Below are 27,193 nucleotides of genomic sequence, written 5' to 3'. Positions count from 1 at the left end.
GTTCTTGCACACACACACAAACACACAGAGTTATATTCACACAATCACAGTCATAAAAAGCTCCCAATTCCATTCTTGGAAAGTAACAGTCTATTTTAAAGACTTGAACTTCTGAACTATCAATAAAAGGGAGTACATATATATATTTGGAGGGGAAAAAAAAGATATCAGTTATGTTTTAATACATCAAAGACTACCTCTACCCTATTATAAAAGATCCAGAAAAATAAAGAGAAAAATGTGAAAGTAAAAGTCCACCCTACCATCCCTAGTTATTTGAAGCTCCCCAAAACAAGTCTCTTTTAGCTTATAGAATTAATATTTTTAAGCCCTGATTTAATTTATTTTATATATCACCCACTTCCTTCCCTTTTCCCTTCTAATCCCAGGTTTTTTGAAAGAAGATAGAAAAACAAGAGCAAATTTGTGTTTTCTATCTTTTACCTGGCCACCCAGGAAAGTACTGCTTCCTGCGGCCAGCTAGTGGAGATGGTTCTCTCGACTTTGAAAAAGAGTTTAGTATTAAACTATAGATACTACATATTTGCTTTTCAGCCCAACATTTGTATTGTGGTTCAATAACCCTCTCCCCTGTCCAATAAAATCCTCTTTTCCTCTTCCTTAAGTCTATAAACAACTGAGAGACCAATAGCCAGTCAGTTAATCCATCAGTTCAGTTGCTCAGTCGATCTGACTCTTTGCAACCCCATGGACTGCAGCATGCCAAGCTTCCCTGTCCATCCCCAACTCCCAGAGCTTGCTCAAACTCATGTCCATGAGTCGGTGATGCCATCCAACCATCTCATCCCTTGTCATCCCCTTCTCCTCCTACCTTTAATCTTTCCCAGCATCAGGGTCTTTTCTAATGAGTCAGTACTTTGCATCAGGTGCCCAAAGTATTTGGAGCTTCAGCTTCAACATCCGTCCTTCCAATGAATATTCAGGACTGATTTCCTTTAGGATTGACAGGTTTGATCTCCTTGTTGTCCAAGGGACTCTCAAAAGTCTTCTCCAACACCACGGTTCAAAAGCATCAATTCTTCAGCACTCAGCTTTCTTTATGGTCTAATTCTCACATCCATACACGACTACTGGAAAAACCATAGCTGTGACTAGATGGACCTTTGTCGGTAATGTCTCTGCTTTTTAATATGCTGCCTAGGTTTGTCATAATTTTTCCTCCAATTTTTAATTGGAAGAAATTAATTTCTTTTAATCTCATGGCTGCAGCCACAATCTGCAGTGATTTGGGACCCCAAGAAAGCAAAGTCTCTTACTGTTTCCATTATTTCCCCTTCTATTTGACATGAAGTGATGGGACCAGATGCCATGATCTTAGTTTTTTGAATGTTGAGTTGAATGTTAAGCCAGCTTTTTCACTCTCTTCTTTCACTTTCATCAAGAAGCTCTTTAGTTCCTCTTCACTTTCTGTCAAAAGGTGGTGTCATCTGTATATCTGAAGTTATTGATATTTCTCCCAGCAATCTTGATTCCATCTTGTGCTTCATCTAGTCTGCGATTTCTCATGATGTACTCTGCATATAAGTTAAATAAGCAAGGTGACAATATACAGCCTTGCTGTACTCCTTTCCCAATTTGGAACCAGTCTGTTGTTCCATTTCTGGTTCTAACTGTTGCTTCTTGACCTGCATACAGGTATCTCAGTAAACAGGTCTGTTATTCCCATCTCTTTAAGAATTTTCACAGTTTGTTGTGATCCACACAGTCAAAGGTTTTAGCTAGTCAAGTGGAGGTCAAAATCTAACCTTTGTTTCCATAAGGATAATTAGATAATGTGGTTTATTTCAAATCTGACACCAAATGGGCATTCTACCACTTCACTCCTAAATTAAAACTTAGAAAAAGACCATAGCAGCTGACTTTGACAATGTGTCCAGTTTATTTCGAATATGAGCTGAGGAGGAGAAAAAACGGGCTGTGTGTATTGGGCATGGGGCTTCCCAGATAGTGCTAATGATAAAGAACCTGCCTGCAGTGCAGGAGATATAAGAGATGTGAGTTTGATTCCTGGATTGGGAAGATCCACTGGAAGAGGGCATGGCAACCTCCTCCTGTATCTTTGCCTGGAGAATACCATGCACAGAGGAGCCTGGTGGGCTATAGTCTATAGGGTCGCAAACAGCCAGACTTGACTGAAGTGACTTAACATGCACGTATGTGTTGGGTGTCCCTGGTTTTCTCTCCTGAAGTCACTCATCAGATGGATTATGGCATCTCTTCCCTGAGGGAAGAGTGAGTGGTAATTTGGGAGAGGCTGAAATTACTTTCAGCTTCATGGAGAATTAAATGGATAAAACCCTCACTTTGGAAACAATTCAGATTGGCTGGGGGGAATTGTCCCGTTCTAAGAGGGAAACTTTCTTCCCAAAAGGGATGACATAAAGTCTAAATCCTCTCAGCCAGTCCTGTGAGTCCTTTGAAATGAAAATTTTCTTTCAAAGCCAACCATAATGAAACAATTTAAAATTGTTGTATTGCCAAGTAGGAAAACAGTGAAAGAAGGCGTCCAAAAAGGTGACAAAGTAGAGTATGGAAATATTGGGAAGATTAACTTGTTTGGCACAGGGACCTGCATGTTTCAGGTTAGTTAAGAGAACTAAAGAAAAAAAAATTCCTTAAGGTGAGATATTAAGGCTTATTCTCTTTGTGCATCTGATGCAGTGGACTGAACGCACAGTAGGCACTTTATGACTGTCAATTAAATTGAAAGATAATTCAGAGAGCTTTACTTGATGGGACTATTTCATTGGGTAAGAAACAAACTGTTCATAGACTCCAAACCTAAACGGGTGTGAAGTCCAGAGCCACGACATTATGGGATGGCTTAAGGAGTAAAAATGAGAAACTTGTTTAACCTTTAACATGACTGTTTTTTAACGGTGTTTCCAGAAGGCAGGAGATTGGTTAAAACTGATTATCTTACATCATTCAAGGAAGATGACTTAAGTTTCATTCACGATTATCAGAAACAGTTTAGATTTCACTTGCATTCATAAAATAAGCTAGATTTAGTTTTGCTTATGGGGTTTAAATGGTTTTATCTGGCCCAGGGACTTTTCAAGTCTGGTCTCCATTTTATCTTCCCAGTTAGTTGACAGGTCTTTGTTAATGCGTTTACCTTTCCTGTTTTGTATCTAATATATGCATTTCCAAAAGCCCTTTCATATCTAACAATTTTCTATTCTTTTCATAAAGTTTGTTTTTTTTTTGTTGTTTTTTGGAGCTTTTTTGTTTTGGGGGTTATAATAGCATGTGGGATCTTAGTTCCCCAATCAGGGATCAAACCTGTGCCTTCTGTATAGGGACTACAGAGTCCTAACCACTGACCTGCAGGGGAATAATCTTCTATTTTAAGTGAACAATTTTCTATTTTAAGTGAATCTTCTCGTTTCCTCCCTAACCAGACCTGCAACCAATTGTTTTGTCTTCTTCTGGATAGCTTTCTGACACTTTTTTTTTTTTTCTAATTGCTTTCACCTCATTAACAAGCTCCCAATGAGCCCTTTCATATACTACCTTAATGCCCAAAGTTGCTGTGAGTTCCAGAAGGGACAATGTTTTTTAGGGAAATCCAGGGCTGGGTTTCTTTCAGGTATTCTTAATCCCGTCTATATGAGAAGCAAGAGTCAGATAATTTCAAAAGCATACGCCTTTAGGTTTCAAGCTGTTCATGTTTGCAAACCAGACAGACACCCTTAATACCACTGCTGGTTTATTGACACAAACTCTTTGCTTCCCACAGCTTGTAATTGAATCCCCCCACTGCTTAATTGGAAATAGAATGACTCTACAACCAGATTTGAAACATCTTCTGAAGCTGGTGGGAACATCAGCACTCCCTTTTAAAAATAAAAATTATATCATTAACTGTGTTAAGCGAAGATTGGTGTTCTGTTGAATATCAGGAAATGAGAGAACCCCAGGACTGTCTGAAACAGGGCAATTAGGATGGCTTCTGTTTTACAAAGTGTGTGCACATGGCCTCCTTTCTCCCCAAAGCATGAAGGCTAAAGTGGGCTTAGTTTGTATCATGTTGAAGTCCTAATGTTTGCAGTATTCTGATCCCTTTAAAAAATCTTTCTCTTAAACTTATTCATCTCCTGTGACTAGGAATTGCAAACAAATAATTACTAAGCTTCTATTGCAAGCCAGACACTGATCTAGGTATCAAAGATAAATATTGTACAAGAGAGAATAAAAAGAAAAGAACAAGAAGGTAAATTATATGCTGTTTATGTAATATATGCAAATATTTACATAATTTCAATTCTGTCAAACTATACAAAGAAAAATGAATCTTTGATTATTTCTAATGGCTTTAAAAAACTTTTGTTTTGCTGTAAGTTTCTATATACTTCTTTCTTGTGGCAGAATGCACATAATGTAAGATTTGCGATTATAACAATTTTTAAGTGCACTATTCAGTGGCATAAATATATTCACAATGTTGTTCAACCATCACTGTTATCTACTTCATGAAGACTGCCTTTTGTTTTTCTCTTTTTTGGAATATAATTGACATACAACATTATGTTAGTTTCAGGTGTAGAACACAATTCAATATTTGTATACATTGTGAGATAAACACATGACTATTCATTGTTGGTTATAGTAATAATAAATTTGCAGTAAATTAATTAATTTCAAAAGCAAATGAGTAAAATACATTATCTTATCTATGGTAAGGTGTGTGCTTAGATGTTCAGTCATGTCTGACTCTTTGCAACCCCATGGACTGTAGTCTGCCAGGCTCCTCTGTCCATGGGATTCTTCAGGTAAGAATACTGGAGTGGGTTGTCATGCCCTCCTCCAGGGGATCTTCCCAATCCAGGGATCTAACTCAGGTCTTCCACATTGGAGGCAGATTCTTTACTGTCTGAGCCACCAGGGAAGCCCAGTAAAGTATTATGCAGACAATAAAGTAGTAACTTTAAAGTCTACTGAATGCCACAAAAGAGCATATAAATAAGTAGAGGAGTATAGTATGACTTAGATATTTTAAGTATATGTTAATAAATCAGAGAAAGATGATACATAATAATAATCAGTGTTCACAGGGCTTATCTATAACCACAAGCATTGAGATTTTATGTAAGTTACCCTCTAATAATTTGTTTTAAATGATTATTTTATTTTTAAAGAAACATTTATCATGTTAGTTAATATCATATTTTAAAATACGGCATGTGGCAGGCATCCATCAGCCTTCCCCAGCGCTGCTCCACACCACCGCTTCCATCCTACAAGACAGGGGTTGTGAGGTTTAAGTGGTTATGAACCTGGACTCCAGAGTCAGTCTGCTTGATGTCCTATGCTGCCTCAGACATTTATCACTGTATACATCTGGGGACTCTGTGTGTTATATGTAATCTAACTACTCTGTCAGAGAAAAAAAAAACATTATTATTCCCATTATACAGATAAGGAAAAGAGTTATGGCATTTTCTAAAAGTTTACCAGAAAGAGAAAAGAGTCAGAAAGAGAAAGCAAATATCAGATACTACCACATATATGTGGAATCTAGAAAAATGATACAGGTGAGCCTATTTCCAGGGAAGGAACAGAGATGCAGATGTTAAGGATTGACATGTGGACACAGAAGGGTAAGGGGAGGGTGGGACAGGCTGGGAGATTAGGATTGACATTTATACACTGCCACGTGCGAAATAGCTAGTGGGGACTTGCTATTCAGTGGGAACCTCACAGGGAGCTGAGCCGAGTGCTCTGGGATTATCTGGAGGGGTGGGTTGGCAGGAGGTAGTGGGAGGTCCAAGAGGGAAGGGATACATGTATACATATAATTGATTCATTGTACAGCAGAAATGAACACAACAGTGTGAGACAACTAAATCCCAATAAAAAATAATTTAACAGTTTAGCAGATTGTCTAGCTTTTAAATAATAACCGCTAGCATTTACTGCATATTTACTATTTCCTGGCTTCTCATCTCTCCATGTTTTATGCCCTTCCTTACTTCAGAGGCCCCTCCCTCATCTGGTCTCCTTACTTGGACACTTGGGTTGGGGACCCTGTCCTGTCATCATGTCAAGTTCCAGATGCTTCACTGGGATCCCACACACTAAGCCTGCACATGTGGTAGGGTGATGGCAATCATTGGCTCTTTCCTAGCTCCTCACCATGGCAGCAGAGGTCTTGATATTTCTGGTCTCTGGCTCTCCAACAACCTCTTCCCTAGCTCATAAGATACAGCCTAGCCTCCAATTAAAATACATAAATTTAAATTAAAAAAAATACAGCCTACATATGAATTTGGTTGTCTCGTAGCCAGCCATATACATTTGATATATTCAAATGTGTAGTATACAACCCTCCACTTGTACCATCACACTGGACTCTACAAATATTATTTTTTTGTGTTGGGAATAAAAAGATGGAGGAAAAGAGTTCGAGGTAAATAAAAGAACCAGTAGGATCATAATGCTTTAGTAATACTCCATTGTGCCTCCATGATTTGACTGCATAGCTGAAGGAATTACAACAATCACAGCAGCTTTGACTGGTCCTCTCTGGAAATTGCCTTCTGCTCAAAAGAGTTGTTGGGTTTCCCAAGTGGCATAGTGGTCAAGAATCCATCTGCCACTGCAGGAGATAGGTTTGATCCCTGGGTTGGGAAGATCCCCTGGAGGAGGAAATGGCAACCCATTCAAGTAATCCTGCCTGGAAAATTGCATGGAGAGTGGAACCTGGCAGGCTAGAATCCATGGGGTCTGCAGAGTCGGATACAAATGAGCAACTGAGCATGAGCAAAGGGCACTGTCTCCCCAAAGGGAGAGAATTTCATCTCAATTTAAGACAACTCAGAAGGGTCCTCTGAGGTCTAGAGCTCCCAGTGGGGCTGGCGGGGATCTTGTGACTGCTTTACACTCCCACTTCTCACTCTGCCCAATCCAGCTTCCTTGTGGACCCCAAGACTGCTTCCCAATAATCTGCCTTCACGTTACTCTCTGTCTGAGTCACTTCCCTGCTAACCGACCAGCCACAATGTTTATAATTATTGTTTTACTATTTGGCTCGTTCTGGGCATTTTCCATAAATCATTTCATATAATTCTCACAACTCTCTGATGTAGTAGTTGTGCTTATTAATAGTCATTTTTTTAAAATGGTGAAGCTGAAAGTTACTCAGTCCATATGGCTGAGTAACTGAAGGCCATACGTTTAATAGGGGAGTAAGGACTTGAACTATTAATTAGCTTTTAGACATTTCTCTAGCTATGTAGGCATTCCTTAGAATTTGAAATGATATTTTCATTCACGATTCACTTATTCATCTACCTTTTTTTTATGCCTGTCAACTGTAAGGGAGAATTAATCTGGATCCATTCAAGACTGTGCTTTGAAAAAGTCCCAGTGGACTACCAAGCAATTCCCTGAAGAAGTTCATGTAGCTATCATTTCCATAATTTGTATAACAGGAAAGAAAGGAGGACAGGATGCTGATGATATCCAAGAAGAAAAAAAAAATGGTGTATTTAAAAGGTAGGAAAATACCAGTTCATTTTACTAGGTCCTATGCAGATTCTTATCATGCAAGTGTCCTTTGACACTAAAGCTGGGGTTTGGTACAAGGTTGGCAGTAAGAGCATACTCTGCTGATAAAACAAAAACCCATGGACTCACGGGTAGTAGACTGACTCTCAGGCTGACATAAGTCCTAAATGAACTATCTTTTTTCCTAATTATGCTTCCTTAATAACCTGCATAACCAAACAATTGTTACTTTTTTTGTGTGTGGGAGGGAAAGAGTGGGGAAATGTTAGGGTGATAATTTACAGAGATTTCCAACGGGATATTGTATCTGAAAAGTCTTTCTAGGAATTAGTACAGTTCAGTTCAGTTCAGTCACTCAGTCGTGTCCGACTCTTTGCAACCCCATGAATTGCAGCACGCCAGGCCTCCCTGTTCATCACCAACTCCCAGAGTTCACTCAAACTCACGTCCATCAAGTTGGTGATGCCATCCAGCAATCTCATCCTCTGTCATCCCCTTTTTCTCCTGCCCCCAATCCCTCCCAGCATCAGAGTCTTTTCCAATGAGTCAACTCTTTGCATGAGGTGGCCAAAGTACTGGAGTTTCAGCTTTAGCATCATTCCTTCCAAAGAAAACCCAGGGCTGATGAGTAAAAAAATTTTAGCAGCTCCTGTGCATAATAAATCTTCTTATTCTTGCCTCTGGGCCCAAACTTAAAACATTCCTTCTGTTTGGAAGCATCATTAATCTCATCCTAATAATTCCAACTCTTCCTCAAGAGGAGTGATGTTAAGCAAATTCTTGAAGGCTATCATCCTTGGTTACTCCACCCATGATCCAGTTAGGTTAATCATCCTTGCTTTGTATAGCTTGTACTGTTCCCATTACACAAGTGTTTGGAATTAAAGGGCTAGATCCTGTTTTCCCAGCTTCACTCTCATATTGTTACATTTTTCAGAGCCTCAACCTCCTCATCTATAAAATGGGAATACACCCTGCTATCCTAAAGGGCAGCTTTAATCATTTTAATCACTTTTAGCAAATTCCTAGCCAGGGTAGAGTCTTGTGAAATTTTAACTCTCTTCCTTCTGCACATAATTTAAAATAATTTTTTATGGAAAGGATGGTCTGGGAAGACCAGTTTAACCTTTACAATCCAATCCCTTCTCAAGTTTCAAGTGGGGAGCAGTTAGTAACTGCTTCAGCTTTGCCCAATGCCTGAATCATGTCCCTGTTTCTCTACAGACAATAGAGCAGCCTGAGGGATACCACTGGTTAATAACAGCCTTTTTCTGGGAGGGAGTTAATAAAGGGACAGCTTAATGCTCTTGTTGATGAGGAATTTTGGGTTCTTACTGCCTTAAGGACCTGGCAGTTTAAAAAAAGAGAGAGAGAGAGACATTAAAAATGAAGAATACAGGTTCATCCAACCAGGTCCCTCCCATCCAAGAAAGAAGCCTGGGAAAGCTACCCCAAATTCCTGGCTCCTTCCTGGCTTCTGAAAATCCCTCACAGGTTCAAGATGTCCTAGTGAGTTTTCACTGGAGTCTAACACTTGGTCTTAAACCTACTGGCTTTGCAGAGGGCTCAGTCTGCAATTGGATGCAGTCAGAAGTGAACTGGAAAACAACAGCTTTCAACACCAGAGAAAATGATACGCCATTCAACAAAAGTCCCCTGTCATCCGCTTTGTGATTGGAAATGAGGTGGGGAGCGGTTTCCCGAATACTGTATATTACTGAGCAGATGTATAAGAATCAAAGGGAAAATGGTTGCCAGGGAGACAGGACACTCATGCCAACTCTGTCGCAGACTCATCATAAAACGTCTCCAGGGGGCATTGCATAGCCACAAGCACAGACAGGAACACAGCCAAGCCAGGGATCCAGATGTTACCCTTGGAACCAGGCGCCATTTCGGGAGCTGGCATCTGCCTTCTGCCAAATAGAATGCGTGTGGCCACATCTGCTCACCGCAGAAAGTTAACACACATTAAAAGCAGAGGAAAGGTTGCCATAAAGTAACAATTTGGCACCCTGCTTGGGGAAGATATTAAATATTAGATACCTCTTTTGTTAACCCTAAGCTCATTATTCACTGTTCTTTCCTCACACATAACTCATGGATATCCTCTTTCTCATTAATTCCATTCTGTTCATCTGAGAACAATCTTGTTTGCAAATAATACCTGAATAATTTACAGTCTACCTAAGTGCATATAACAGCGACAGAGAAAGTAAGTTGAAATGGACTAGTGTCTCCAATTAACTCCATAAAATGCAGCTTTTACTTTACAGCTCTTAAAGGAGACATGATATACATTTGTCTCTGAGACTCTGCCACTAAATTGCTATCTCCAATACAAAGAGTGGATGACAACAAGGTATTTTCCAAGTGTTTATGCTCACTTTCATCCACTCTCACTTGGAATGATGAGACTTTTGAACAATAAGTTACGGTATTTTAACATCCCAATAACTTTTTTATGACCAGAGAAAAGTTCAATGAGGCGTAATTTAAACGTGTGCTGTACCTGATTCTGTATATATGTCTAGCATTTTCATAGCTTACAAGACTTTTTCACTTATTTTGCATGTTCTTCTTAACCTATCTCTAGCAGTTGGTTAGAACGGGTACTATGCATCTTTTCTAAGTTGAAGATACTGCGGCCAGAGACGTTTAAAGGTCTCTTCAAAGTCAAGTCAAGGCAGTAATAAGAGAAAGACTTATGATGAGACTACTGTAAGCATATTGCTGATCTTGAACTTTTTGTTTTCTTCACCAAAATGACTACTCTTAGATTTTGAGGAACAAAGACCAATACATCTTTCTAACCTACATGCAAATGGCAAGAAATTGGTTGGTTGTATTGAATTAGATCCTTTACCTTCCTTCCAGGAAGTTATTACTTCCTGTTGTCACATAATAAATTGCCACCAATTTAGAAGCTTGAAACAATATCTGTTTATTATTTCACAACTCCTATGGGTCAGGAATCCAGATACAGCCTGGCTGAGCTGAGTCTTCTGAGGCAGAGATCAGGGCTGCATTTTGGAGGCTCTGAATATGAACTTCAGGCTTAATCAGATTACAGGAATCCAGTCCTTTGAAGAAGGTGAAAGTGGAGCTGGAGGACTCCATTTCTTGTCTGGCTGTTGGCTGGGGGCCACCCTCATCTCTTTTTGTCCCATCCGCATTCAAAGAACATATCAGACTCCTGTTAGACTTCAGATTCATTTGTCTCTTTTTCTGCCTCTCAAGTCTGCCTTTTAAGTCTCATGAGTTTAGATTTGGCTCAACTGGATAAACTCTATGTCCCAAGGTTAACTGACTTCAGACTTTAGTTACAGCTGCAGGCTCCCAGCTGTACCTAGATTGGTGTTTGATTGAATAACCTGGATTGAAGAACCCTGGATGGAGAAGGGCATCTGTAGAATTCTGTTAGCACACACTCAAAATGTGGTCCTCAGACCAGCAGCATCAGCTCCAAGGAACTTGTTAGAAATGCAGAGTCTCAGGTTTCACCCCACATCTCTGAAACAGCAGTGTTAATCTCCAGGAGATTCATATGCATACGAATAAGAGGCACTTGTTTACACTGCTGTTAACTTCCCCCCTCCCCATTTTTCTTTTTGTAGCAGACACTGGGTTGGCAGGCCACTCAGTGTTTTGTTCAATCTTGTGAATGTTTCTTCTCTCCCTTTCTGACATGGAGAAAGGGGGTCAGATAAGGCCAAAGGCAACTTTATGGATCATAGCCTGAAAGTACAAGCAGAACTGTGTCCTGCTGAGCCATGGAAGGAAAGGGATTTCTTTTATTTTTTTTTTGGAGAGCATTTGTAACAGAGCTTTTGATGGTTTATTACTTCTTTGCCTTTAGCATTCTTGGTGGCACTTCTTGGCTGCTGAGAGTGGACAATCTTGAGACTATTATGGAATCTTTTAGTGTTTGTTTATGGTGCACAGCTGAAATGTTTGAAACTTTAAATGAAAACAGATCCCACTGCAGAGTAAGGATAATAATTAAAAGACAAAAACCAATTTTTTTTCAATATGCACCATCTGACTGTTACAATATGCTGCATTATTTAGAATGTATATCACAGGGGGTCAGCTTTCCACAAGTGCATATTGATTTCATGTCCACTTAGCTACAGAGATGGGACCATGAGGAAATCCAAGTGCCATTGGCCAAGGGTTTTAAACATATGTTCAGCTGCCCAGCACTAAGCAACCTTACCAGGAGTCTGTTGAAACAATGGGCTGCACCTCCTCTTGGTGCCAGCATACCCACAGTATAGCAACTCCTCAATTCTTGGTATAATGCAGGTTAATGTAAAGTGGATGTGTTGCAGGAAGGGGGCCCCCCTCCGGGGCCACAAGAGTGGACTCTTGTCTAATACTTGGATAAGAATTGTCTGAGGATTCATGAGCTAACAAAGCAAGAGACTTTATTGGACAGGGCACCTGGGCAGAGAGCAGCAGGGTAAGGGTACCCAGGAGAATTGTTCTGCCTTATGGGTCCCAGTCTTGGGTTTTATGGTGATGGGATTAATTTCCAGGTTGTCTTTGGCCAATCATTCTGACTCAGGGTCTTTCTGGTGGCATATGCATTGCTCAGCCAAGATGGATGCCAAGAAGGATCCTGGAAGGCAGTCAGACACATGGTGTCTCTCTTTGACCTTTCCTGAACTCTTCTGGTTGGTGGTGGCTCATTAGTTCTGTCTTCCTTATCAGGACCTCCTGTCATAAAATAACTCACACAAATGGTTGCTATGGTGCCCGGCCAGGGTGGGTGGTTTCAGTCAGTGTGTGTCCCTAAGAGATGTAATGAGAGACTAACCAGACCAAAGTTCCACTGGAACTACTGTGGGAGTTAATGGCAAAACGAACAGCTGCTGAGAAAAAATGGAGGGTCTAGATGAGGAAGTATATGAATTTAGTAGGTGACTGTAGGTATATTTGGAGAGAGGGCTAGAGGGAGGCAAAGAATGCAAGAAGAAGCTACAAGACCCTTTTCACTCAGAGCCAGAAGGATCTAGAATACATTTTGAAGAAAGGATGTAATTCACATAATGTATGCCATGAAAGATTACATATTGCATTACATTTAAACTGCGTCTGGTATATGATAGGTATGCTTTTTTTTTTTTTTCATGCTTTACATGGAGCATAATGTAAAATTTATTTTTTGATGTCTGACGTTCTCCCTAATGGTAATGTGTTCAACACTGAAATAGGAGTATCGTGGCTCAGATGGTAAAGCATCTGTCTGTAATGCGAAAGACCTGGGTTCGATTCCTGGGTTAGGAAGATCCCCTGGAGAAGGAAATGGCAACCCACTCTAGTACTATTGCCTGGAAAACCCCATGGACAGTGGAGCCTGGTAGGCTACAGTCCATGGGGTTGCAAAGAGTCGGACACAGCTGAGCGACTCCACTTTCTTTCTTTCATATTTATAGTACCGATATTAGTGAGCTAATAGTATTACATTTAACAAGCATGCACTGAGTTAGGGTTAGGATTAGCTCCAATGCTTTGGCCACCGGATGATGCAAAGAGCTGACTCACTGGCAAAAACCCTGATACTGGGAAAGATTGAAGGCAGGAGGAGAAAGGGATGACAAAGGATGAGATGGTTGGATGGCATCGCCGACTCAATGGACATGAATTTGAGCACACTCCGGAAGGTGGCATGCTGCAGTCCACCGGGTTGCAGAGTCAGACATGACTTAGTGACTGAACATCAATTGAGTACCATCTCTTTGCCAGATGTCATGCCAAGTGGTTTGAATATAAAAATTCAGAGTCGTTCCTTCAAGAAGCTTTCTGTCTGGAGATACAGTCTGGCATGCAGACAATTGTAAGATTATATGATGTGAGTACTAAAAAGTACATGGAAATTGCTACGTGACCACATAAGAGGAATGGCCATACATGGAAGAAGTAACTGGAGAGAATGGGTAAGTCTTCAGAGAAGCGAGGACATTCTGATGTGGACAGAATGGATGACAAAAGCTTGTCCAAAAGAGAGAGAAGAGGGATTCTCTGCAAAGTAAAATTAGTAGGTTAAAAAACATACAAAAAATAAGTGTGCATATTGGCATGGATGAGTTGTGACAACTCTATAAATCAGTCAGCAGGTGAAAATACCTGTTTTATAAGAAATAAAATTTGAAGAGAAAGAAATAGAAAAGGCTAAATGAATGTAATGTTTGATAAATTACACTATAAATTCTATTATTACACAAATAGTCTGCTCATTGTCTCAGGATTATACACTCATCCCATTAGACAATAAAAAGCAGTATTTTCCACATTTTACAGATGCAAAAGTAGAGGCCCATGGAAGTGAAATGATTTGCTCAGGGTTTTACAGCAAGTTCAGTTCAGGAACTCTATTTCTACCATTAACCATAAACTTCCCACAAAACGAAATTCTTCATTCTATTTTTTTCTGGCTATTGTTTACTGGTTAATTCTGAAAGTTCTGATTCTAGAATCTAGATGCATGAATTAAGACATGTGGGACAGAACACAGTGGCTGCTTCTGGCAGTCAATTATTGGCTTTTTTTTTCTTTGATGAAACTACATTGGCAACACTCTCAAGTGAACTCCACTTGTTAAGCTGTGACACTATCAACACCTCTGCTCTATTTTCCCAGCCCACTGACCAACGCCCTACAAGCTAGAGCTCTACATCAGTCATCCTCAAAAATGCCTCCACCAGCCCTTTGTTCTAAAAGCTATAATGTTTTATTAATAATAATAATCAACATTGATGAGAACTTAATGTGTGGCAACCTCCAGGCTAACCATTTTGCATATATTGTTTAATATTAAAAACAATCCCTCCAAGGTAGGCACTCTTATCATCTCTCTGTTTGGGTAATGAAATAAAAGCCTTGAGTGACAAGGTCAGGTTTATTTACACAGTATGAAAAGCAGAGTCCTGATTCATCCCAGTCTGTCTGTAATACACATGCTGTTAACCCCTAAGCTTATGCTGCCTCCTGCAGCAAGCCAGCAGTGAAAAAAAGTAAAAACAAGGAATATTAATTGAATACACAGAGGAGAAGTGACACAGGTGAGGAGCTGTGAACTTTCTCCTTCTTGATTGTGACCTAGGCCAGGGAAGACAGAAATGCATTCATGGAAAATTAATCTTTTGCCTTTAGGGAAATGCGACATAGTATTTTCAAAAGGAAATCATTTATTTTTTCTGTTTTTTTTTTCTTTCTTTTCTTCTTTCCTTTTTTAATTTAGAAGCTCAGAATCAATCGTTTAGCTTTCCTTGGCTAGAATCATTTTAGGGAATGAGTATCATCATCTCCATCATCAGCAGTAAATATGATCATTAGGCTTTAAATTGCCCTTACCCACTTGGTCGTTTACTAGTGCAGTCGGATTAAACTTGCTTATTACGTTACAAAATAGAATGTGTTGAGTTTGCTCAAGTTCAGCTCTGGAGTTTACATCAGAGTGCTGTGATTATGGCACCCCCACTCCAGTACTCTTGCCTGGAAAATCCCATGGATGGAGGAGGAGCCTGGTAGACTGTAGTCCATGGGGTCGCTTTGAGTCAGACACGACTGAGCGACTTCACTTTCACTTTTCACTTTCATGCGTTGGAGAAGGAAATGGCAACCCACTCCAGTGTTCTTGCCTGGAGAATCCCAGGAATGGGGGAGCCTGGTGGGCTTCCGTCTATGGGGTTGCACAGAGTCGGACACGACTGAAGCGACTTAGCAGCAGCAGCAGCTGTGATTATATAGTATTTGGACTGAAGCTAAAATTGACATTTTCTTAGACTATAAAAAGATTAGATTAAATGGCTTCCCAAAATAAACAAAGACTAAGAAAATCCCAATCAATTTAAAAGTCTAAAAATAGAACTTTGACATCACATGTGTAATTTATTATATGTGCAGTGGCTCCAGTGTCCGATTCGTAGCCACAACAAGTGCTGCCCAGTGATAAAATTTGGTGCCCAAATCTATCAGCCCAAAGTCCTTGGAAATGTTCACAGCTGGTAGATATTCACAGCTATAGAACAGACCCAAAAGTAATTTACAGTAGATGCAAGGAGGTGACTTCTTGCTATAGGAACTATCAGTTCCTGTTTTGGCATTTCTTACTTCTCCCAATCTTGATTTTATATGTAAATTAAAAATTCCACCAATTACAATCTTTCTTCCATAATAGTATGTTGTGGTGTAAAGGTTCTCAAACTAGCTGTTCAAATGCAGATTTCTGGGCCCCACCTCAGAGTTTCTATTGCTTTGGTCACGGTGCCCAGGCAGAGGTGTTCCATGAATGACACTCCCTGAGTACGTGCAAATGCCTTCCTAGCTAGGAATCTACATCCACAGACAAGTTTGCTACAGCTGATCCATGGATTACCTCTTGAGAAACATATATGGAGAAAAAAGTAATGGCTTTGTTAGGGGAAGCACACTGATTGAAACCGCCCACCCTGGCCAGGCACCATAGTAACCATTTGCATGAGTTGTTTTATGACAGGAGATCCTGGTAAGGAATACGGAACTAATAAGCCACCACCAACCTGAAGAGTTTGGGAATTCTCCAAAGGAGACACCGTGTGTCTGTCCACTTTCCATAATCCCTCTCGCCAGCATCCGTCTTGGCTGAGCAATGCGTGCACCACCAGGACAGACCCCGAATTAGAATGATTGGCTAAAGACCACCAAGAAACTAATCCCATCACCATAAAACCTGAGACTATGAGCCATGCAGCAGAGCTGTTCTCCTGGGTTCCCTTACCCTACCACTCTCTACCTGGGTGCCCTTTCCCAATAAAACATCTTGCTTTGTCAGCACATGTGTCTCCTCAGACAATTCATTTCCGAGTGTTAGACAAGAGCCCAGTTTCGGGCCCTGGAAGGGGTCCCCCTTCCTGCAACAGCTATTTGATTTGAATCCTGAATTCTGGCTACCAAGATTGAGACAGTCTCTTAAATCCCCAAGTAGACTCAAATTCATTTATAAAACAGATTTACCTGGCAGAGTTGTTTAGAAGATGAAAGTTAATATATGTTCATCACCTTGCATTGTGCTTATACAGTCGGCTCTCCATATCCGTGAACCGGATGGAGAGGACCGACTGTTTTCACTGTACTATAGCATTTGATACAAGGGACTTGAACATCTGTGGATCTTGGTATCCGTGGGGGGTCCTGAAACCAATCCCTCATGAACATCGAGGGACAACTCAATATGTCCTCAATGAAACAGTCTATTAAAAATGTTGTTAGTTAATAAAGTGAAAAATATGGATGGTGGCTAAAATAGCCAAATTATACAGTTCACAGTAGCATACTCTCTCATCTAAGACAAAAGAATGCATTCCACGTCTCAAATGACTGTCCCCCCGCCCCAAACACACACATCTGTGTACACTTATCAACTATGTTTTGGTGTCTAACAGACCATACTGTCCTCATTCTGCTGGAAATAAGGAGACCTTTGCAAGAAGTTCCAATTCCACGAAGACCCACAAAATATTAATTCAAATCTAGCACTGACTGATTGAGAAGTGTTAACACGTTCCTTGACTATTGGATTCCTTTTATAATTCTACATCCTTCTCTACAATCCTACTTGTACCCTTTCTATCCCTGATAAAGGGTCTACAACTCAGAGGCTGTGAATCTGTTACCTAAGATACTTTATAATTTTTAAGAAAAAAACATATTAAATGGAGGTTTTGACAATAGAAATTCATGACTATTCCTCCACTTTATGATTTTAAAGTCAGAGTTAATTATCATGACTAATTCACTTAACCGATTTCAATTTAATATAACAAATATTAAGAGGTGCCTATAAGTCACAGTTGATGCTAACAGTCTATATATCCCAGAGGGAATAAGAAAACGTTGCCTCTGTTCATTTTGAGCAATCATCCTAGAAGGAGATACTGCATTAGGCATATTTCAACATACACACATAATTAAACACCGTCACCATAACTGTGGAAAATTAACACAGGATTTCAGGGATGGTAAGTCAGGAAGAACACACGCACTTTGAGAATGTCAGAAAGCAAGACCTGTTATCAAGTGACTGGACAAAGAGTTGCATGCATGCTTAGTCATGTCTGACACTTTGCATCCCTATGGACTGTATCCCACCAGGCTCCTCCATTCATTGAATTTTCCGAGCAAGAATACTGGAGTAGGGTACCATTTCCCCTTCCAGGGGATCTTTCCGACCCAGGGATCTACCTGTGTCTCCTGCGTCTTCCACACTGGCAGCGGGTTCTTTACCACGGAGGAACCTGGGAATCCTTGGCATCCCCTTAAGAGTTTTGTCATTTGGGAAGTAGATTTCATAGTACTTGTTGAAAGAGCCTTCTTTGGTCATGAGTTAAGACAAAGAACATGCCATGCCAATATTTAGGACTGTGTTTTTAATCTCTATTGCAGATTTAACATTCCAACTTTATAAGCAATGTGGAGGAAAGGAAAATAAGAATGTTTAATTATCTGCTTGGACTCTGTATGTCTATAGATTCTTTTCCTAAAAAAAAAAAATCAAACAACATGAAATAGGGATATTTTAAAAAGTGATTTTCATGCTTAGCAAGAACATTCTCTCTGGAGTGTCATCCAGGTATATACCTTAAAGTGATAGTAGCCTAAACACTTATCACCAAATTCAATTTAGCTACAGTCATCCAATAACAGGAATGGCATATCCTAATGGAGGAAAGTTAGAGAAATCTTAAATAGGAAATAATCTGATATCACATATGTGCTCTTTTTCCTTCAGTATAACTCAAGACCTTTGAAAGCTCGAAGCTGCTGCATATCAATGAAGAATTTCTGACATTTTGAGATGGTAGAGTATAATTTATCCTGTTGTCTTTGGCTGTTTGGAAATTGAAGATCTCACTTTAGAGCTTGAGTATGCATAAGGCTTAATTCATTTCAAGTATGTACAGAGCCCACGTTCCTTATGGAGGAACACAAGCTCTATCACGATGCAACCCAAACCCTAACTGCTCACAACTTCTACATCTTTTTTTAGAAACCGCGGAAGCACAGTTCCTAAAAGAAATCTTCTTTTAGGAACCTGGGTTCACAAATGCCTCCCACAGCCCCCTGGAAACAATCATGTGAGCATGCACACATACCATACCATCATCTGCAGGATTTTTAGTATGTGACGTTCCACGTTTCCAAGACACTGCATATGACATTTCCTGTTCCTGTAATGCCATTTCCCATCCTTTATTGGCTCAGAGGATTCAGATTTAGATTCACAATTTAGCTTGGATTGTCACTCCTATAGTAACCATCCCTTCTCTCCATCAGATTCACAGGATTAATAATACCCTCCTTTGTGTCAACCCTGTATGAAACACCCCTTTCTGTTACTCCACTCAACTATGGTTCTGTCTTGCCAACTCAGGACGCTTCATGGGTGTGTGACCAGTCACTCCTTGCCACTTCCAGAAGGGGTTATGATTGGGAAATAATATCCTGCGGTTGCCATTTTCAAATATTAAAAAATTTTTCCTTTGAATTTGTTCTTTCTAAAATGGGTTCATGGAGCTTGTGCTTGGGGCTTGGAGCCTCAGTTTATAGGTGGTCTTGCCTCCTACAGCCTCCCAGGAACAGGTTCTCAGCTGTCCATTCCCTCAAGCCCTGGGCCCCCAGCCCAGCGCAGCCTCCCCTAACTCTGCCCTACCCCTACCATCTCCTTCAGCTCCCTGCAAGTGTGGAAAAGCTTGAGAGACACATACCTTGTAGCCTGTTGGGAAGGGACAGGCAGGTAGCTGTCCCACACTGAGCTGAGGGTACAGCAGAGTATCTGGGTGATGAGTGGCCAGAAAAACAAAAGGCTGCCTCTTGGTGGGAGTGAGCCTCTGTTAGCTATATCCAAGTACATAGCATCTCTGGTGCACAGGTTTAAAGAACCTTGGGGAGTCCATCCATCAGCCATGGGTTGGGGTGATGGGCTCATGAGGAAGGGGAGACGCTTACCTCAACTACCCAACCCCATCCCTGGCTGGGACACTTGGAAGGAGTCTGCAGCTGGCCGGAGGGGACCTGTCATAGAACCTATCTGTGACAGTCCTCTCTGGCTCCAGAATACCCTCCTCCTCCAGAATGGAGCTCTCCCTTTGGTCCAGGAGACTATTCCTTTTCTGCTTCCAAGCTTCTGGGACTTAGTTTGCGTCTGTCTTTTCTGGCAAGTTCAAGGCACCCTTCAGGGACAAGCCATGTAATAAAAGTGTATAATTTTTCTATTTCTGCAGAAGGCTGACATGCTCGATATTTGCATTTAAAACTGTCACTACACAATATAAAAATGAACGAGAAAATTAATGCTAATAATTTAAGGTTTTAATATTTCTCTACTTAGAAAGGCATTTGCTAGCAATTTTTTTTAAAGACAAGTTGAAAGGAAGAGACCATGGAAAACAAGGAAAATCTTTGTATCTTTAATTGTACACGTTCCTGCTTTTCGAACAAAGGACCCCACATTTTCATCTTTTACTGGGACATGCAAATTTTCTGGCCAGCCCTGTTCCTACCTGAAATTGACTTCCTTAAGAATAGAGCCCAGGCTTTTTCATTTTGCTCTTCTGTTTCTAATATAATATCTGGCATTTGTCAGGTATACAAAACTACATTTTGAGGTAATTTGTATGAATTTGTTATATGTATATGTGCCTGTATCTATATAATACCTAAATATCTATATATTTATGTCTTTGTATTTGTATACTATAAGTTAGCATAAATATATACTATAATATGTGATGATACATGCAGCAGATAGATATAAATGACTTAGAAAACTGATTTTAAACATTTTGGTCTTTCAGTTGTTACTCTTTACTTAGACACTACTGGTTCAATTTCTCTGAATTTAAAAGGTCATTAATCCAAATGATAATTTAATCAATATCATATTAAGAAGCTATAAAAACCAAATTCGTAACAGGTAAGCAGATTCATAGCACTATAAGCATTCAGAATGTGCCCAGTGTCAGCACGTTTCTATGAAAAATGAATTCCTATTTACACCACACAGAACTCACTTATGAAAATCTTGGACTGACTTTTTCCCATTGTTTATACTTTGATTCACTGTGAAAGCTACGATGAATATGAATACTCTTACAATTTTTGGTTTGTCTACTTTCCAAGTGCTTATCATTTTTTAAACACCTGTGGCTAAATGTAGACAAAACAGAATTTGGTATAAGCAGATGTCTTTTAATATGAATTTTTCCAGAACATTAGGTTCTAAATAGCTTATTTTTTCTGCAAGCAACACTTTGATTTATTTAAAAAGTAGAAACTATGCTTAATGGTGCCTGGGTATAGACATACTAAGTTGCATAAGTAGATACACATACGGGTAGTCAACTATACACACCAATCACACACACATAAATGCATCTATGTACAAAGAGACAACAGTTATCTACAGGCACACAAATACATTAGGGATTAACAGGTGCACACATATCAGCGTGTACACACACTGATGCACACACATACACACATACAGGCAGACACACACAGATCTCTATATACAGAGAAAAGACCACACTTGCAGAGACATATGCACACAAATGCACATCCATATGCATGGACACAGCTCATATACACAAACTCATATGTATTCAAACACACAGGAACATATACATAGACTCATAGATACAGACATATGTACAGATCTAACCTCATGCATATGCAGACACACAATTATCCACACAGAGACTTGAACTTTTGCTGCTGTTTCCCTTTGGAACTGAACAGAATTGTTTGGAATTAAAGGTGGCTCAGTGGTAAAGACTCCACCTGCAATGCAAGAAACCCAGGTTTGATCCTTGGGTCAGGAGGATACCCTGGGAAAGGAAATTGCAACCCATTCCAGCATCATTGCCTGGGAGATTCCATGGATGGAGGAGCCCAGTGAGCTATAGTCCATGGGGTTACAAAGGGTCAGACACAATTTAGTAACTAAACAACAACAAAAAGATGAAAGTGTGAGGGGATGGTTTAACAAAAGGACATATATAAAAGAAAAAGAAGAAAGTATAAAACACAAAATCACTTCCTATACAAAATCTATACCCCCAAAAAAGCCATTACCCTTTTATCTCTCCGATAAATAAGGAACCTTAGCTAAACATCCTACATGTCAGGTCCTATTAAGTGCCATAGTTCACACGAAGCATGCATTGTTTTGACATGGATGAGTACATTAGCTTTTGTTTTATTTCTCTAATACATTGTAAATTCATTGCACAATTACAGCAGTAACACAGTATGTCATTAAAGTTCAGAGTTGGTACTAATAACTTTAAGGAAGTGAAGATATGACCAACTAGAAAACTGGACTGCTGCTGCTGCTGCTGCTAAGTTGCTTCAGTCATATCTGACTCTGTGTGACCCCATAGACAGCAGCCCACTAGGTTTCTCTGTCCCTGGGATTCTCCAGGCAAGAATACTGGAATGGGTTGCCATTTCCTTCTCCAATGCATGAAAGTGAAAAGTGAAAGTGAAGTCACTCAGTCGTGCCCGACTCTTAGCAGCTGCATGTAAATCAATGAAGTTAGAACACACCCTCACTCCATACACAAAAATGAACTCAAAATGGCTTAAAGATTTAAAGACAAGACATCATAAATTTCTAGAAAAGAACATTTAGCAAAACATTGTCTGACATAAATTGTACGAGTATTTTTTTAGTTCAGCCTCCAAGGCAATAGAAATAAAAGCAAAAATAAATAAATAAAGCCTAATCAAATGTATAGGTTTTTGTACAAGAAAGGAAGCCATAAACAAAATGAAAATACAACCTATGGACTGAGAGAAAATATTTGCAAGTGATGCTACTGACAAAGGCCTAATTTCTAAAATATACAAATAGCTCATACAACTTAGTATCAGAAACCAAAAACCAATCGAAAAATGGGAAGAAGATCTCAATAGACATTTCCTCAAAGAAAACATACAGATGATCAATAGGCACATGAAGATACGCTCAACACCACTAATTATCAGAGAAAGGCAAATCAAAACTACAATGAGTTATCATCTCACACTGGTCAAAATGGCCAGCACTGAAAAGTCTACAAACAGTGAATGCTGGAGAGAGCGTAAAAAAAAAAGGGAACACTCTAACACTGTTGGTGGGAATGCAATTTGGCGCAAACACTATTGAAAACAGTGTGCATGTATGCATGGTCAGTTGTGTCCTACTCGGTGGCCCTATGGACTGTAGCCCACCAGGCTCCTCTTCAATGGGATTCTCCAGGCAAGAATACTGGAGTGGGCTGCCATGCCTTCCTCCAGGGGATCTTCCCAACACAGGGATTAAACCTGCATCTCTTATGTCTCCGGCATTGGCAGGCGGGTTCTTTACCACTAGTGCCACCTGAGAATCCCATTGAAAATGTGACAGAGCTTCCTAATAAAATAAAAATAGTTACCACATTATCCAGCACCTCACTCCTGGGTATATATACAGAAAAGATGAAAACTCTAATTCAAAAAGATATATCCATCTTAATGTTCATAGCATCCCTATTCATAATAGCTTAGACATGGAAGCAACCTAACCTTCATTGACAGATAAATGGATAAAGAAAATTTGATATGCATATACAATGGAATATTACTCAACCATAAAAAAGAATAAAATTATGCCAGTTTCACCAATATGGATGGACCTAGATATTATCACACAAAGTGAAGTCAGACAAAGGCAGATATCATATGATATCACTTACATGTGGAATCTAAAATATGATACAAATGACCTCATTTACAAAAGAGAAACAGATTCACAGACATAAAAAAAAAACAATTGTATGGTTACTAAAAGGGGAAGGGGAGGAGAGGTAAATTAGGAGTTTGGGATTAGCAGATAAAGATCACTATCTATGAAATAGATAAACAGATAAGTTCCTACTGTATAGCACAAGGAACTGTATAGCACAAGGAACTGACAAACTACAGTGCAAAAGAATGTGAAAAAGTATGTGTGTGTGTGTGTGTGTGTGTCTGTATAAACTGAATCACTTTGTTGTATATCAGAAACTAGCAAAACACTGTAAATCAACTATACTTCAATACAGAATATATTCTGCATAAGCCCTTTTTCCCTGCACTTCACTCTATGTATCTGTGTGTGCTTCCAAATCGAAAGACAAATGCTTATTTTGAGAAACTGCAAAATATCTGTCTTCCATCTGATTGCCCTCTTCCTGTGTTCCCTCTTGTCTTTACCATTTGCATTGGTTTCTGGCCTTGTTTTGTCGGGGTGTCTGTATGTGTGTATGCCTCTTTTTATTTCACTGTGTTTTGTTTTCTGGGGAGGTCCAACATTTAACAGGAGAAGCTTAACATAATTCAGTAATTAGATGTCAATGTCACAATATAATTTTAAACAAGAATATGTAGATTATGAGCAGGCTTCTGATGAGATGGATGGATTAAAAAACACAGCAAAGAGTTCATTGTCATCTCGTGGGTCTTCCGTCTCCCTGTGATTTGTAGAGCATCAGATGTGAGTTCAGGAAGACACAATGGCGTTGGGTATTATAGAAGGCTGTCACTATGATCATATGGATTATGCTTTCTGCTACTCAACAATGTAAACTCTGTTCAATTCTCTAACCACACACACACACACATGCACAATTCCTCTTCTAACTTGTAACATGGGAACAGTAATTAGTTCCTTAATGGAGTTGCTATAAGATCACATCTATCTGTAACTATATATGGAATTAAATAGGTTCTTTCATCTAAAACATTTATCAATGATCCCTAGCATTTGAAACTCTAAATAAAGTTTATAAAATGTTTAATTATTAAAATACATATTTTCCCTACTAAATTGCAGTGGTTAAAAATTCTTCTAAGGTTCTCTTTGGTTATCCATCCTTAATTTTAAGATAAAAAATCTGGGAGTAAAGGTAATTACTTTCCATATTTTTGCTTTTGCCAGATCGTATTTACATAATGACACGCGCACACATACCTACTCTACTTTTCAGTATCAATAGGATTCTCATTCAATCAGTAGCAATTAAGTGCTAACAATGGGTCAAACACTTCCTTTACTTTCTGAGGTTGTTCAGGTCATTTAATGAGGAAAGATACCTCTATTATCCTGCTAATCTAACAGGTGAAAAAACTGAAATGCAAAGAAATTATATTTGTGGTATCTCCCACTTATCTATCTCCTTTCATCATAATTTACCCCCAATTTTGTCTCCTACCCCAACTTGCACAAACATATACCCATATACTCTATCTATCTGCCCTTGTGGCCTTCTCACACAGCACTTTCGAAAAAGTGAGGACACTGTAAATGGCTCCTTGCTCTGTCTTAAATATACTGCCACTTGAAAATCTCTCACTAATTAACTCTTTATGCACCAGATGAAATGCTGGAAATGGCCTCCACTTCTATGAGGATATCTTTGACACACATAGGCAAATGTTGGTTCTTAATCAGTTCAGTTCAGTCACTCAGTCGTATCTGATTTTTTGCAACCCAATGGACTGCAGCATGCCAGGCTTCCTTGTCCATCACCAACTCCCGAAGCTTGTTCGAACTCATGTCCATTGAGTCAGTGATGAAATCCAACCATCTCATCCTATCATCCCCTTCTTCTGCCTTCAATCTCTCCCAGCATCAGGTTCTTTTCCAATGAGTCAGTTCTTCATATCAGGCCAAAGTATTGGAGCTTCAGCTTCAGCATCAGTCCTTCCAATGAATATTCAGGACTGATTTCCTTTAGGATTGATTGGTTTGATCTCCTTGCTATCCAAGGGACTCTCAAGAGTCTTCTCCAACACCACAGTTCAAAAGCATCGATTCTTTGGTGCTCAGTTTTCTTTATGGTCCAACTCTCACACCCATACATGACTACTGGAAAAACCATAGGCTTTGACTACATGGATCTTTGTTGGCAAAGTAATGTCTCTGGTTTTTAATATGTTGTCTAGGTTGGTCATAGGTTTTCTTCCAAGGAGGAAGCATCTTTTAATTTCATGATTGCAGTCACCATCTCCAGTGATTTTGGAGCCCAAGAAAATAAAGTCTGTCACCATTTCTATTGTTTCCCCATTTATTTGCCATGGAGTGATGGGACCGGATGCCATGATCTTAGTTTTTTGAATGTTAGGTTTTAAGCCAGGTTTTTCACTCTCTTCTTTCAATTTCACCAAGAGGCTCTTTAGTTCTTCTTCACTTTCTGCCATAAGGGGGGTGTCATCTGCATATCTGAGGTTATTGATATTTCTTCCAGCAATCTTGATTCCAGCTTGTGCTTCATCTAGCCTGACATTTCACATGAGGTACTCTGCATATAAGTTAAATAAGCAGGGTGACAATATACAGCCTTGATGTACTCCTTTCCGAATTTGGAACCAGTCTGTTGTTCCATGTCCAGTTCTAACTGTTGTGTCTTGACCTGCATACATATTTCTTAGGAGGTAGGTAAGGTGGTCTGGTATTCCCATCTCTTGAAGAATTTTCCACAGTTTGTTGTGATCTACACAGTTAAAGGCTTTGGCATAGTCAATAAAACAGAAGTAGACGTTTTCTGGAACTCTCTTCCTTGTTCTATGATCCAAACGATGTAAGAAATTTGATCTCTGGTTCCTCTGCCTTTTCTAAAACCAGCTTGAAAAATCTGGAAGTTCACGGTTCATGTACTGTTGAAGCCTGGCTTGGAGAATTTTGAGCATTACCTTGCTAGCATGTGAGATGAGTGCAATGGTGCAGTAGTTGTTTCAGCATTCTTTGGCATTGCCCTTCTTTGGGATTGGAATGAAAACTGACCCTTTCCAGTCCTGTGGACACTGCTGAGTTTTCCAGATTTGCTGGCATATTGAGTGCAGCACTTTAACAGCATCAGCTTTTAGGATTTGAAATAGCTCCACTGGAATTCCATCACCTCCACTAGCTTTGTTTGTAGTGATGCTTCCTAAAGCCCACTTGAGTTCACATTCCAGGATGTCTGGCTCTAGGTGAATGATCACATTATCATGGTTAGCTAGATCATGAAGATCTTTTTTGTATAGTTATTCTATGTATTCTTGCCACCTCTTCTTAATATCTTCTGCTTCTGTTACATCCATATCATTTCTGTTCTTTCTTGTGCCCATCTTTGCATGGAATGTTCTCTTGGTATCTCTAATTTTCTTGAAGAGATCTCTAGTTTTTCCCATTCTATTGTTTTCCTCTATTTCTTTGCACTGATCGCTGAGGAAGGCTCTCTTGTCTCTTCTTGCTATTCTTTGGAAATCTGCATTCAAATGGGTATATCTTTCCTTTTCTCCTTTGCCTTTAGCTTCTCTTATTTTGTCAGCTATTTGTAAGTTCTTCTCAGACAACCATTTTGCCTTTTTGCATTTCTTTTTCTTTGGGATATACTTGATCACTGCCTCCTGTACAATGTCACGGATCTCTGTCCATAGTTCTTCAGGCACTCTATCAGACATGGTTCTCCATCTCCCAGGAATATTCCTCCTTACCGTAATTCTGCCTCTTATCCAAATTTCCCTTCTTATAGAAATTATCTGCAACCATGATTGTCCTCCCCAATAGACTAAGTTTCTTGAAATCAAGGACATATCAGGATATACACTTAAGGTGCATTCTAAATAAACC

The sequence above is a fragment of the Bos javanicus genome, chromosome 18, assembly GCF_032452875.1.
Source record: "Bos javanicus breed banteng chromosome 18, ARS-OSU_banteng_1.0, whole genome shotgun sequence".
NCBI lineage: Eukaryota > Metazoa > Chordata > Mammalia > Artiodactyla > Bovidae > Bos > Bos javanicus.
This window is presented reverse-complemented; position numbering follows the sequence as displayed.